Below are 12,858 nucleotides of genomic sequence, written 5' to 3'. Positions count from 1 at the left end.
AGCCTCGGATCTCAGGCCCTGGCGCCCGCCCCCTCCCCGGGTCACGGGCCGCGCCCCCTCTCACCTCGCCGCTGCGGCTGCAGCTCGCGGCGCGCACCGCTCCGCGCGCCTCCACTGGCGCCGCAGCCCCCGCAGCCGCCGCCGCTGCCGCCGCGTCCTGCGGGGCGGCATCCCGGGAGGGGGCGGGGCTCCGACCTGCCAGACAGCCGCTCCAGCCACTGGCTAGCTGCGGCTGCCTCGCGGAGACCAATCGCAGCGCGAGGGCGGGGCCTCCTTGCCTGGGGGGCCTGGGCAGGGCCCGGCGCGGGGCTGGGCGGAGGGTTTGACAGGCGGCGGCTGCCGGAGCCCTGCGCTGTCCGCTGCCCTCCGGCCGCCTCGCCGGGCAGGGCGGCGCCGCAGGCGGGAGAGGCTGGGCTCTGTCGTCCGAGCTGGACTGGCCGGGCGGCGGAGTGCACTGGGCGTCAGGAGAGCCAGGCTGTGTCCCCGCCTGTCCCAGAGACTGAGGCAGGACCCTTCCCTCCTCCGAGGTCAGTTTTCTCCTTACCAAATGGGACCGGCGAAACCTACACGCGGAGGTAACAGATGTGAAAAGTGCTTTAAAAGTTTTCTTGCAGGATCCAAGCGGCTCACTTGCACGCATTTCATAAGCCAGTCAGCGGCAACGTTGGGACGCAAACTCAGGGATCTCAGACCACTTTTCTTAACGTTTTCGTTTCTGTGGTGTTTTTCACCCTAGAGTCCAGGCTAGAGGGTCTCAAACTCCAAATTTAAAAGACAAACAAAAACAGGGGCGCCTGGCTGGCACGGTCAGTACAGCATGTGACTCTTGACCTCAGGATGGTGAGTTCCAGCCCCACTTTGGGCGTAGAGCTTACTTAAAAAAATTAGAAAGGTAAAGATGTTTGTTTAAAAAAAAAAAAAAAGACAAACAGAAACAGATGCCCAGGTCAATATTTTCTTTTTCAAAACACAATGTTTATTTATTTGTTTTGAGAGAGAGAGAGCAGGAACAGGGAGAATCCCAAGCAGGCTCTGTGCAGTCAGCACAGACCTGGAGGCAGGACTCAGTCCCACTAACCTCCAGATCATGACCTAAGCCAAAATCAAGAGTGGGTGGCTCAACCGACTAAGCCACTCAGGTGCCCCGATATTTTCTAATTAAATCTGTAAATCTGTCTGGGGACAGAGCCCCAGCGCCCAGATTTTTTAGCAAGCTCCCAGATCTTCACAGACTTGTAAAGGCTTAGACGCATTCCTCTAAGTCCCTTCCGGGCCTGGAACCCGGTTCGCCTGCATTCCGGGCTCCTCACAGACAGTAGTGTCTCAGGGATCCCTGTCCAATGTATAGAAAGAACACCGCACAAACAGGACTTCAGGGTGACCGGTAGCAGTGGCTCAGTTCCCTTCTCCGAATTTCAGTTTCCTCCTGTACAAAACCGGGCTGTTAAGCTGGACTGGACTATTTGCCAGGGCTACTGGAAGGGCCCAGTGGGGCCCCTGAAGTGGTCTCTGCATTTCATCTCAGTTCACCCCCTCTGCACTGTTTGCTAGGGACCTGGGCAGGCTCCAAGGGACCTGTCTGGCTTCACACTCTCTGAAGGGAGCGGTCTGACCTCTTTGGCCCTGCTCTCAAGTTGAAAAATGTATATGGAACCCCTCCCTATGACACAAGTCAGGTCTCACAATAGACGATTCTGCACAGAGTAAGAGACCTCAAGCAGCATCCCTGGAATCTTGGGAAACCAGGATTTTAGAATCCTAGAATTCCAAAATCTGATTTCCTGTAATTGACTAAATATAGCATCTTACAATTAGAGAGCAATAGCGCTAAGAAGGACCTTGGAGATTTAGTTAGACCCACCCCCACATTCAAAGAAGAGAGGATGTGACTGGGTGTGGCACCAGCATCCAGGCTTCCTCACTTCGATGCCAGCCAGTTGCCTCTATTAGGTATAGGATGTCAACCAACCTGTCTGTGACACATAGGTCAAGGGCCAAGGGTTGTATAGGGCATCTCAAGGTGTTGCCTCTGTCCAGGGATTTGGAGTCAGGGATTGTTGCTACTTTTTTGGTAGGAGGGGAAGGGGTAGAAAGGAGCAAGAGTAGCTCAGTAAGCCCTCCCGACACACCACTACATGCTACTCCACACACCCTGCTTCGGAAGTGCCGCCAATAGGCCACGTGGCTTTTGCAAATCACAGTCTCACTCTGTACCTCAAAATCAAGACAGGTGGAAGAAGATGGCTGGCCTTTCCAGTTCTGCCCTTCAGCCGAGTCCTCTGCCTTCCCTCCTCACCACACACACACACACACACACACACACACACACACACACATCACACACACACACGCACACTCACATACAGCATTGCACACTTAGGACGATGAAAACATTTGCTGAATAAGTCACTGAATCAACTAGAACTTCAGGCAAAGGCTCTTCCAATTTCCAAGGTGCACCAACAGCTCATTCACTTACTCTTTATTGGGAACCTACCCTGAGCCAGCCCCCACACCTGAAGTAGAGAAATGGAGATCCTGCCCTTCCTCCAGTGAGCTCACAGCTCCACCCCACCAGGACAGATGGGTTTGTAAAGCCTGACAAAGCAATGAGAAGGTTAATCTGCTCAATAAAATAGGCCTCTTAAACACTTGTATACTGCAGGAGTCCTTTGGGGATATACAGAATCCAGTGGGTGCATGCGGGTTTTTTCCTAGAAGGAAATACAAGGCCGTGTTAACAGTGGTTAAGGGAATGGAGGACGGGGGCGGGGGGGGGGGGGCAGGGAATCCTGTACTTTTCATTTTTTGCTCTTCTGAACTGTTAGTATTTTCTAACAGTATATATTATCCTCCCTCTCTTTCAGTAGGGGTTATTTGAGTATTAAGAGTATGAGCTATATTTCTTTTCTTTATAGTTTTGGTACGAAAATAAAACTCATTCATATTTTAATTGTCAAGAACAAAACCAAGCAAAACGAATAAAACCCACTTCTCCTTTTAGCAGGCCAGACAATAATGTGTGTTTTTTATACTCACCAGTGTTCCAGCTCAAACCCACTTTTGCCCTTCTAGTCCCACATACAGCCTGTCTACTAGATATCTCCATCAGGATCCATCTGCAAAAGCAAACATCATGTTTTCTTCTCTGACTTAAGTCTTCATTCCTGTAACTACCTAGATGAATGTCCCCATGGTCAAGTCTCCCATGTTAGAAGTCTGAGACCCAGCCTAGGTCCCTCTTCTCCCACACACCCATATTTGATTTGCCATTAATCCACTTAACAATCCCCCCCCCCCCGCCCCCCCCCCCCCCACACACACACCAACATTTCTTCCCAACTCTTCTTCCTGCCTCAGCCTCATCTTCTTCCCTAGCATCCATTTTCCCTACAGGTCCCTCTGTCCATCTCTGAGGCACAGATTTGATCACATCATTTCCCTATTTAGGGCAATGATTATTAATAGATCCCGGGGCACCTGGGTGGCTCAGTGGGTTAAGCAACTGACTTTGGCTCAGGTCATGATCTCGCAGTTTGTGAGTTCAAGCCCCGTGTCGGGCTCTATGCTGACAGCTCAGAGCCTGGAGCCTACTTCAGATTCTGTGTCTCTCCCTCTTTCTACCCCTGCCCTGCTCACGCTCTGTGTCTCTCTGTCTCTCAATAATAAACATTAAAAAAAATTTTTTTTAAACAAAAAAACAAACAAACAAAAAATAGATCCCAACAGCCATCTAAATAAAGTCAAACCATTTTCTCATTGTACCATTTGGCCCTATCCTATGTTCCAGGAACCCTAGAATATTTTTCATCACCTAGAACCCAGAACATATACTCATGTCTTCATGGTTTTGTATATGATGCTTACTATGCTAACATTTTTCCCTCCTGTCCTTCTTCATACTCCTTCCTGTGAATTGTTTGATACACAGCTCAAGTGTCACTTTTACCAGAAGCCTTGTTGGAATCCTCTGGCTACAATTATTTTCTTCCCATACACTCTTACAGAAATCTCTACTTCATTCCATCTCAGAACTTATACTGTTTTAAAACTACCTATTTAACAGTCTCTCTCTTCATCTAGAGTGAGACCTCTCTGAGAGCAGGGGCAGCCTTTTGCCTTTGTAACTCCAGAACCTAGAACAGATTCTAGCACAAAGTCAGTACTAGATAAATGTTTATGGAATGCTGATTGAATTATTAAAGACTGACCACTACTCCATTTGCTTAACTGCATTTCTAGCTAAGTGCTTCTTCAACCTATCATGACTTCCCCACTCACCATCTTTGTACACGGTCTTAAGAATATACTCAGCAAATGGTTGAGGCAAAAATAGACATTTCTGTGTATCTGAGGGTCTCCTGTGTCCTGGAGATATGCAAAAGGAGAAGGAATAGCGGTGATGAATGCTACACTGCTTACCCTGCCTCTATTTCTTGCAGCAAGAGAAGAATTAACATTCACTGGGGAACCTACTATGTGCCAGATAGTATGGCTGACACTCTTCATATGTGATCTCATTTTATCCTGAAAACTCTGAGAGAGAGATTCTCTTTCCCATTTTGTAGGTAGTTCCAAATTAAGTGATTTACTAAAGTTCTCAGTCAAGAGTCCCAAGACGAATCATTTGAGAAAAACATAGTCTCTTCAACAAATGGTCCTGGGACAACTGGATATCCATATGCAAAAGAATGAGTTGAATCCCCATCTCATACCATCTACAAAAAGTAATTCAAATGTTCCTAAATGCAAGAGCTAAAAACCATAAAATGCTTAGAAGGAAATGTAGGGGTAATCTTTGTGACCTTGGATTTGGCAATAGATTCTTAGATGTGAAACCCAAAACAGAAGCAACAAAATTTAAAAAAGAAAAAAAGGACTTCAACACAATTAAAAGCTTTTGTGCATCAAAGGGACATTATGAAGATAGTGAAAAGACAACGTACAGAATGGGAGAAAATATTTGCAAATCATACATTTGATAAGTGTTTGGTATCCCGAGTATATAAAGAACTCATGTAACCCAACAGCAAAAAGACAATCCAGTTAAAACACGGGCAAAGGACTTGAACAGGCATTTCTCCAAAGAAGATGTACAAATGGTCAACAAGTACATGAAAAGATGCTCACCCTTATTAGTCATTAGGGAAATGCAAATCAAAATTACAATGAGGTATCACTTCACACCCACTAGGATGGCTATAATCAAAAAAAACAACAAGTGTCGGTGAGGATGTAGAGAAATTGGAACCTTCATATATTTCTGGTAGGAATGTAAAATGGTTCAGCCACTGTGGAAAATAGTTTGATGGTTCCTCAAAAATTTTAACATAGAATTACCATATGACCCAGCAATTCCACTCCTAACCATCTACCCAAAAGAACACTGCTGTGGAAACAATCCAAATGTTCACCAGGATGAATGAACAAACAAACTGTACACACACACACACACACACAAATGGCATACTATTCAGCCTTAAAAAGGAATGAAGTACTGTTACATGTTACAACCTGGATGAACCTCAAGACACAAAAGGATTCCACTTATATCTTTTTTTTAACGTTTATTTATTTTTGACAGAGAGAAAGAGAGAGACTGGCCGTGAATGAGGGAGGGGCAGAGAGAGAGGGGGACAAAAGATCTGAGGCGGGCTCTGTGCTGACGGCAGACAGATCCAATGCCAGGCTCAAACTCACGAACTGTGAGATGGTGACCTGAGTCAAAGTCGGACACTCAACTGACTGAGCCACCCAGGTGCCCCATATGACATATTCTTTTTTTTTTTTTTTAACATTTATTCATTTTTGAGAGACAGAATGTGAGTGGGGGAGAGGCAGAGAGAGAGGGAGACATAGAATCAGAAGCAGGCTCCAGGCTCTGAGCTGTCAGCCCATAGCCCAATGCGAGACTCGAACTCACGGACTGCAAGATCATGACCTGAGCCGAGGTCAGACGCTTAACTGACTGAACCACCCAGGCGCCCCCTGTACGATATATTCTTAATAGGTAAATCCGTAGAAACAGAAAGCAGATTGGTGGTAGCCAGGGGCTAATGGGGATTATCTGCTTAATGGCTACAGGTTTTCTTTTAGGCTAAGGAAAAATTTTGGGAATTAGATAAAGATGATGGTTGCACAGCACTGTGAATGTATTAAATGCCACCGAATTACTCACTTTTAAGTAGTTAATTTTATGTTACATGAATTTTACTGCAATAAAAATTTTTGACTTAATTAAAATTAAAGATTGTGTGCCTGAGTACAAAGCTTGGGTTTCCTTCACTGCCCTTTGGGGCTTTCATTGAGGACAGTCCATAGAATGACTTCTTTAGTGGTTGTAGCTCTGGTGCTATTAAGCTGAGGGACCTGACCAAGTCACCATCCCCGGTTCCTTGACACTGCATCTGCCAAATAAAGATGACAGTCCCTGACTCACCAGGGCTTCTGTGGAGACTCAATGAGAAGGTGGAAAAAGATCAAATCACCAGAAAATGAAAAGTCATGATGATGATAAATGAAATACCCAACATACTTCTTTTACAACTTCTAGACTTCTTTTATTAACTTGAAGATGCTTTGTTATCATTTATTATTATTATTATTATTATTAGAGAGAGAGCACGTACACATGGATGGGGGAAAGGGGCAGAGGGAAAGAGAGAGAAAGAATCCCAAATAAGCTCCATGCTCAGTGTGGAGCCTGACGCGGAGCTTGATCTCACCACCTTGGGATGATGACCTGTGCCGAAATCAAGAGTTGGACGCTCAACTGACTGAGCCACCCAGGCATCCCAAAGATGCTCTTTTTTAGAACAAAGAAAAACCCCTGAAGAATCCTAATATGAAACACAGTCATAAAGGACCAATAAAGAGGTTCTAGATAAAATCTCAAATATGATTAGGGAGAATAAGAACCAACTGAAAGTAGGAATAGGAAGGAACTTTCTTAACTAGAAAAAGGGCATCTACAAAAACAAAACCTACCATCACACATTTACACTATACTTAGTGGTAAAAGATGAATGATTTTCCCCTAAGATTAAGAACAAATAAGGATATCTGCTTTCACTATTCCTATTCAGCAATGACACTGGAGGTCCTAAGCAAGTGCAGTAAGGCAAGGGGAAAAAAGTTGGAAAGTAAGAACTAATATTCTCTTTTGGCAGGCAACATTATCATCGATGTATAAAATCCCATGGAAACTATCCCAAAAACCCTCCTAGAGCTAATAAATGATGAGTTTATCAAGGTTGCAGGATACAAGGTTAATATAGAAAAATCCATCACGTTTATATATACTAGCAATAAACCACTAGAAATTTTTTTTTAATTTTGCCCATTCTCTTTTCCCCATCTTCCGATGTCACCATAACAGTGAGCATGAACATCCTGGCAGATGCTGTCAAGAGCATTAACGTGACAGGAGAGACAAACGCCAGGGCCTTATTAGGCCATGCTCCAAAGTCATCATCCGGTTTCTAACTGTGATGATGGAGCACGGTTACATTGGCAAATTGGAAATCACTGATGATCACAGAGCTGGGAAAATTGTTGTGAACCTCACAGGCAGGTTAAACAAGTGTGGAGTGATCAGCCCCAGGTTTGCTGTACAACTTAAAGATCTAGAAAAATGGCAGAATAATCTGTTCCCGTGTCACCAGCTTGGTTTCATTGTACTGACAACCTCAGCTGGCATCATGAACCATGAAGAAGCAAGATGAAAACACACAGGAGGGGGAAAAAATCCTGGGATTTTTTTTCTAGGGATGGAATACATACATGCAAATAAAATGCCTCAATGGACAAAAAAAAAAACTCGGTTGAGCGTCCAGCTTCGGCTCAGGTCATGATCTCAGTTGGTGAGTTCAAGCCCTGTGTCGGGCTCTGTACTGACAGCTCAGAGCCTGGAGCATACTTCAGATTCTGTGTGTGTGTGTGTGTGTGTGTGTGTCTGCCCCTTACAGGCTCATGCTCTGTCTCTCTCTCCTTCAAAAATAAGTAAACAGTAAAAAAAAATTTTTTTTAAAGATATAGTTAGATATAAATCTAACAAATAAGTGCAGAATAGATATGCTGAAAACTACAAAACTCTGATTAAAGCAAAGTAGATCTAAATAAACAAAAGAGGTATACTTTATTCATCATTTGAAAGATTAAATATTATTAAGATGTCCATTCTCCCCAGAATAATCTATAAATTCAGCACAACTTCAATCAAAATGCCAGCAGGAGTTTGTTGTTGTTGTTGTTGTTGTTGTTGTTGTTTTTAATAGAAAGCAACAAGCTGGTTTGAAAAACCTATTTGGAAAACCAAAGGAATTAGAATGGCCACAGTTATGAAAAAGAAAAAGATGGAGGACTCATACCTGATTTTTTTTTTTTTTTTTTTATTTTGGGGACAGAGAGAGACAGAGCATGAACGGGGGAGGGGCAGAGAGAGAGGGAGACACAGAATCGGAAACAGGCTCCAGGCTCCGAGCCATCAGCCCAGAGCCTGACGCGGGGCTCGAACTCACGGACCGCGAGATCGTGACCTGGCTGAAGTCGGACGCTTAACCGACTGTGCCACCCAGGCGCCCCTCATACCTGATTTTAAAACTCACTATAAAGCTATAATAATCAAGACAGTGTGACAATAAATTATATTTTAAAAAATCAAGGCAGTGTGATACTGGCAAAAGGATATTCACATAGATTAATGGAACAGAATATTCCATATTCTATGGAACCCACATATGGCGAAGAGATTTTGTCAAAAGTACAAAACAATTCAGTGGAGAAAGGACAGTCTTTCAACAAATAGTGCTGGCGCACCTGAATATACATATACAAAAAAACAAACCTCAGCCTATACATCACACGCTATAAAAAATTAACTCAAAATGGATCAAAATGCAAAGCTGCGACTTCTGGAAGAAAATAGAGAAGAAAATACTTGTGACTTCAGATTAGGGGAAGAGTAATTAGATATGATGCAAAATTAAAATTTTTGCTCTTCAAAAGCCACTATTAAGAGAATGAAAGGACAAGCCACAAACAGGAAGAAAATATTTGCAAATCATATATCCAACTAATGACTTGCATTCAGAATTTCTGAAGAACTCTTACAACTTAATAAAAAGAAAACAACCAACGTTTTTAAATGGGCAAAAGATCTGAACAGATACTTCACCAAAGAAAATATGCAAAATAAGTACATAAAAAGATGTTCATCATCATTAGTCATGAGGGAATGCAAATGATAAACACACTGCAATACCATTACACATCTATTAGAATGGTTATAATTTTAAATTTAAAAATAAAATTTTAAAAATTTCAAATGCTGGCAAGGATGTGAAGCAAGTGAAACTCACATAAATTGCTGGTAGAAATGCAAAAAGGCACAACCACTTTGGAAAAGTTTGATATTTTCTTACAAAGTTAAATATAATACTTGCCATACAACCCATACAAGCTAGCAACCTCTTTCCCAGTTTGAAATGAAAATCTAGGTTTACACAAAAACCTGTACACAAAGATTTTTTAGGAACATTGTTTGTAATCCTCAAAAATAGAAAACCAAATGTTCCTCAACTGCAGAGCAGATAAACCATGGTAAATGCACAGAATGAAATACTATTCAACAGTAACATAAAGTTGATTATTGACATACATAACAACATGGATGAATCAGATGTATCATGCTGAGTAAAAGAAGCCAGACTCAGGGTGCCTAGGGTGGCTCAGTAGGTTGAATCTGCCTCTTGATTTTGGCTCAGGTCATGATCCAGACTCACGGTTCATGAGTTCCAGCCCTGCATCAGGCTCTACACTGACCATGAGGAGCCTGCTTGGGATTCTCTCTCTCTCCTCCCTCTCTCTGCCTCTCCCCCACTCATTCCCCACCCCACACTCTCAAAATGAATAAATAAACCTAAAAAAAAAAAAAAAGAAGAAGAAGAAGAAGCCAGACTCAAAAAACTACATACTGTATGATTCCATTGATGTAACATTCTGGAAAAGGCAAAATTATAAAGAACAGATCAACAATTTCCAGGAGTTAAGGGTTAGAAAAGATCTGACTACAAGAAATGAGGCAATTTGGGGGAAGAAGGGCCACGATAGAACTGTTCTGTATCTTGATTGTGGCAGTGTTTACACGACTCTATGCATTTATCAAAGCCCTTAGATCTGTACACAGTGAATTTTACTGTATGTAAATTAAAAACAGAGTCAAGTCGGTTATTCCTAAAAGTGGAGTCTCTTCTAAATGACGCCTTAGGCTCATCAAACTCTCTCTACAAATAGAAACTGATAAATGGCTTGAGAAGTCAAGTTTCTCCCCACCCCCTCCTTCTCCTTTCTCCTCTCCTCCTGTTTTCTCTTACATGAATGATGGCACCATCAAGCTGGATCCTAGGGGTTATCCCGGGCTCCTTCTCTCCCTCCACCCACATCTAGACTCCAAGGCCTGTAATTCCTACCTCCCGTGTACTTCCTGTAAGTGCTCCTTCTCTCCATCTCCACACTGTGGCCTTCACCAGGCCTCATCATCTCTAGTCTGTATCACTGGACCAGCTTCCCATCTGGGTCTCCTGCCTGGCCCCTGCAATCCAACCTCCTCCCTGCAGCCAGAGTGGTCTTTCTAAATTACTAATCCTACCATGTTGCTCTCCTAGCTGAAAGCCTTCTGAGTGCCCCCAGCTCTTTGGGGGCAGGAATTGTTCTATGTGCCACTCTAGCCCTGGTACTGAGCACCTGGTATGTGCCTGGTGTCCATGCACACTCAGTGAATTATGGTTGAATAGATGTGTAAGTTAATAGAGTGAATTGAGGAGTTGCCAAAGGACATGAAGACCCTCCAGAAACTCATTCTGAGAGATCAGAGGTAGTGTATGCACATTCCCATCCATCTTGATCCAACAATATTGACTGAGCACCTACCATGCCCAGGATCTGTTCTAAGGAGCTAGAGACTCATGGAGCTTCCAACTGGTAGTGGACAGAAAGTATTCAACTAATCATACAAATCCATGCACGTACGTGAATCATACAATTGAACAAAGAAATAAGGTCCTGAAGGAGAAATGCCCCATGTGATGAGAGGCTGTGAAGTAGGCAGGGGTGTTGGGGGCTTGATGAAGTCTAAAGGGTCACAGAAGGCTTCCCTGAGGAGGTGATGATTCAGATGGAATCTTGGAGGAAACAAAGTCACTGGTCTCAGAGCTGAGGAAGAGCTTTCCAGCAGATGGCCGAGCATGTGCAAAAAGCCCTGAGATGAGAGGAACGAAGATCCCTTCCAGGCAGCAAAAGAAGGGCAGTGTGAATGGAAGCCAGTGAGTGAGGGGAGGGGAGGCCCCAGATGAGGCCAGGGAAGGGAAAGGGCTGGATCCAAAATTGATGAAGAATTTCAGGCTGGAGACTCACATAATCAGATCTGCTCTGAAAATACCATTCTACCTGTTGTGTAGAAAGTGGATTGAGAAAGAGGCAAGTGCAGATGCTGTCAGAATCATCAGGCCAAGTCCCAAAGAGCAATGCTGGGGAGCCTGGACTCAGGTGGCCAGGGTTGGTGGGGACGGACAGAAGTGGCTAAATGCAGCTTTATTTAGGAAGTTAACCTGACAGGCCCGGGTGACGGGGGCGACAGAGATGGAAGGGAAGGGAGAGGTCAAGCATTTGGAAGTTGCAGTTTTCAACTTTGGAACTTCCCCTGGGTGGCCCAAGGCATCCCTCATCCTTAATGGTGGTTTCTGGAAGCCACGTTGCCGCAATTACCAGGCCACTAAGTTATACCCCTTCCTCACTCTCATTACTGGGCAAGTGCTCTCCCATAAAAACTTTAGTTGGCTTTCAGCACATCACTGTATTTGTCAGGAAACAGAACCAGACAATATAGTAGCCTCTTAAGTAGTCTCCCTGCTTTCATTCTTACCAGCCACCCCCTCTCCCCAGTCTACTTTCCACAGAACAGACAGATTGAATTTTGAAAAAACATAAGTGGGCCCAAGTAACTCCTTTGCTCAGAACTTTCCAATGGTTGCCTCTGACTCAGAGTAAAAGCAAAGTCCTTATTGTAGCCTACCAGTCCGGACATGGATTGGTCCTCTCCTACGTCGCTGACCTCACCTCTGACACCCCCCACTGTGCCCAGCCACTCTGCCCTCTTTGCTATCCCTTGAACTTATCAAGCGCACTCTGGTATTGGGGTCCTGCTTTCTGGGACTTTTCTCCCACTTATCTGGCCAAACACTTTACCAGGAAGGCCTTCCCTGACCTCCCCACCTAAAATGGACGCACTCTGCTAGTTACTACCTACTTGCTTTATCTACTTGCTTTTCAGAATACTCACCATCACGTGACATTGGTTTATATTCATTGCCTATCTCCTCCAACTACAGCCTTAGTTTGCCTACTCTGAGCTACTTGCTATCCGTATGAAAACGTGACAAAGAAAATAAGCCAGTTCCATCTTATTATTTAAGAAGATCTAAAAGGGTAATATGGTCTTCTGTCCTAATAATAACAATAATTGTTATTATTATCATAGTTAATAGCAACCACAAAAACATTAAAATTTTTGAAATAAGAATGATGGACTTCAGTATACCAGGCCAATTTGTAAGGCTGACTCCAGAACCCAGTGTCCTTTTATAGCAGCCCAAAAGATACAAAGCTTTTCTTACTGTTCTCACATGACCTCTTCAGTGAGAACAAGGCGGGGCAAACTGACCACTCGTTATCTGGTGATGGACACAGCTGTCCTCTCATAACTGTCTAGCTTTGGGGAAAATCCTGGTGACTTATTCATGTTTTAAAACACGAATCGGGCTCTGTGCTGACAGCTCAGAGCCTGGAGCCTGTTTCAGATTC

The 12,858-nt window shown here is 44.0% G+C and overlaps 1 pseudogene; it reads left to right on the top strand.

Annotated features, from left to right (window-relative positions):
* The first annotated feature begins 7,377 nt into the window (after positions 1–7,377).
* LOC125913675 (40S ribosomal protein S15a-like) overlaps positions 7,378–12,858 on the top strand; it is a 10,155-nt pseudogene continuing 4,674 nt past the window's right edge.

This window comes from Panthera uncia (assembly GCF_023721935.1).
Source record: "Panthera uncia isolate 11264 chromosome C1 unlocalized genomic scaffold, Puncia_PCG_1.0 HiC_scaffold_4, whole genome shotgun sequence".
Classification (NCBI taxonomy): domain Eukaryota; kingdom Metazoa; phylum Chordata; class Mammalia; order Carnivora; family Felidae; genus Panthera; species Panthera uncia.
This window is presented reverse-complemented; position numbering and strand designations above follow the sequence as displayed.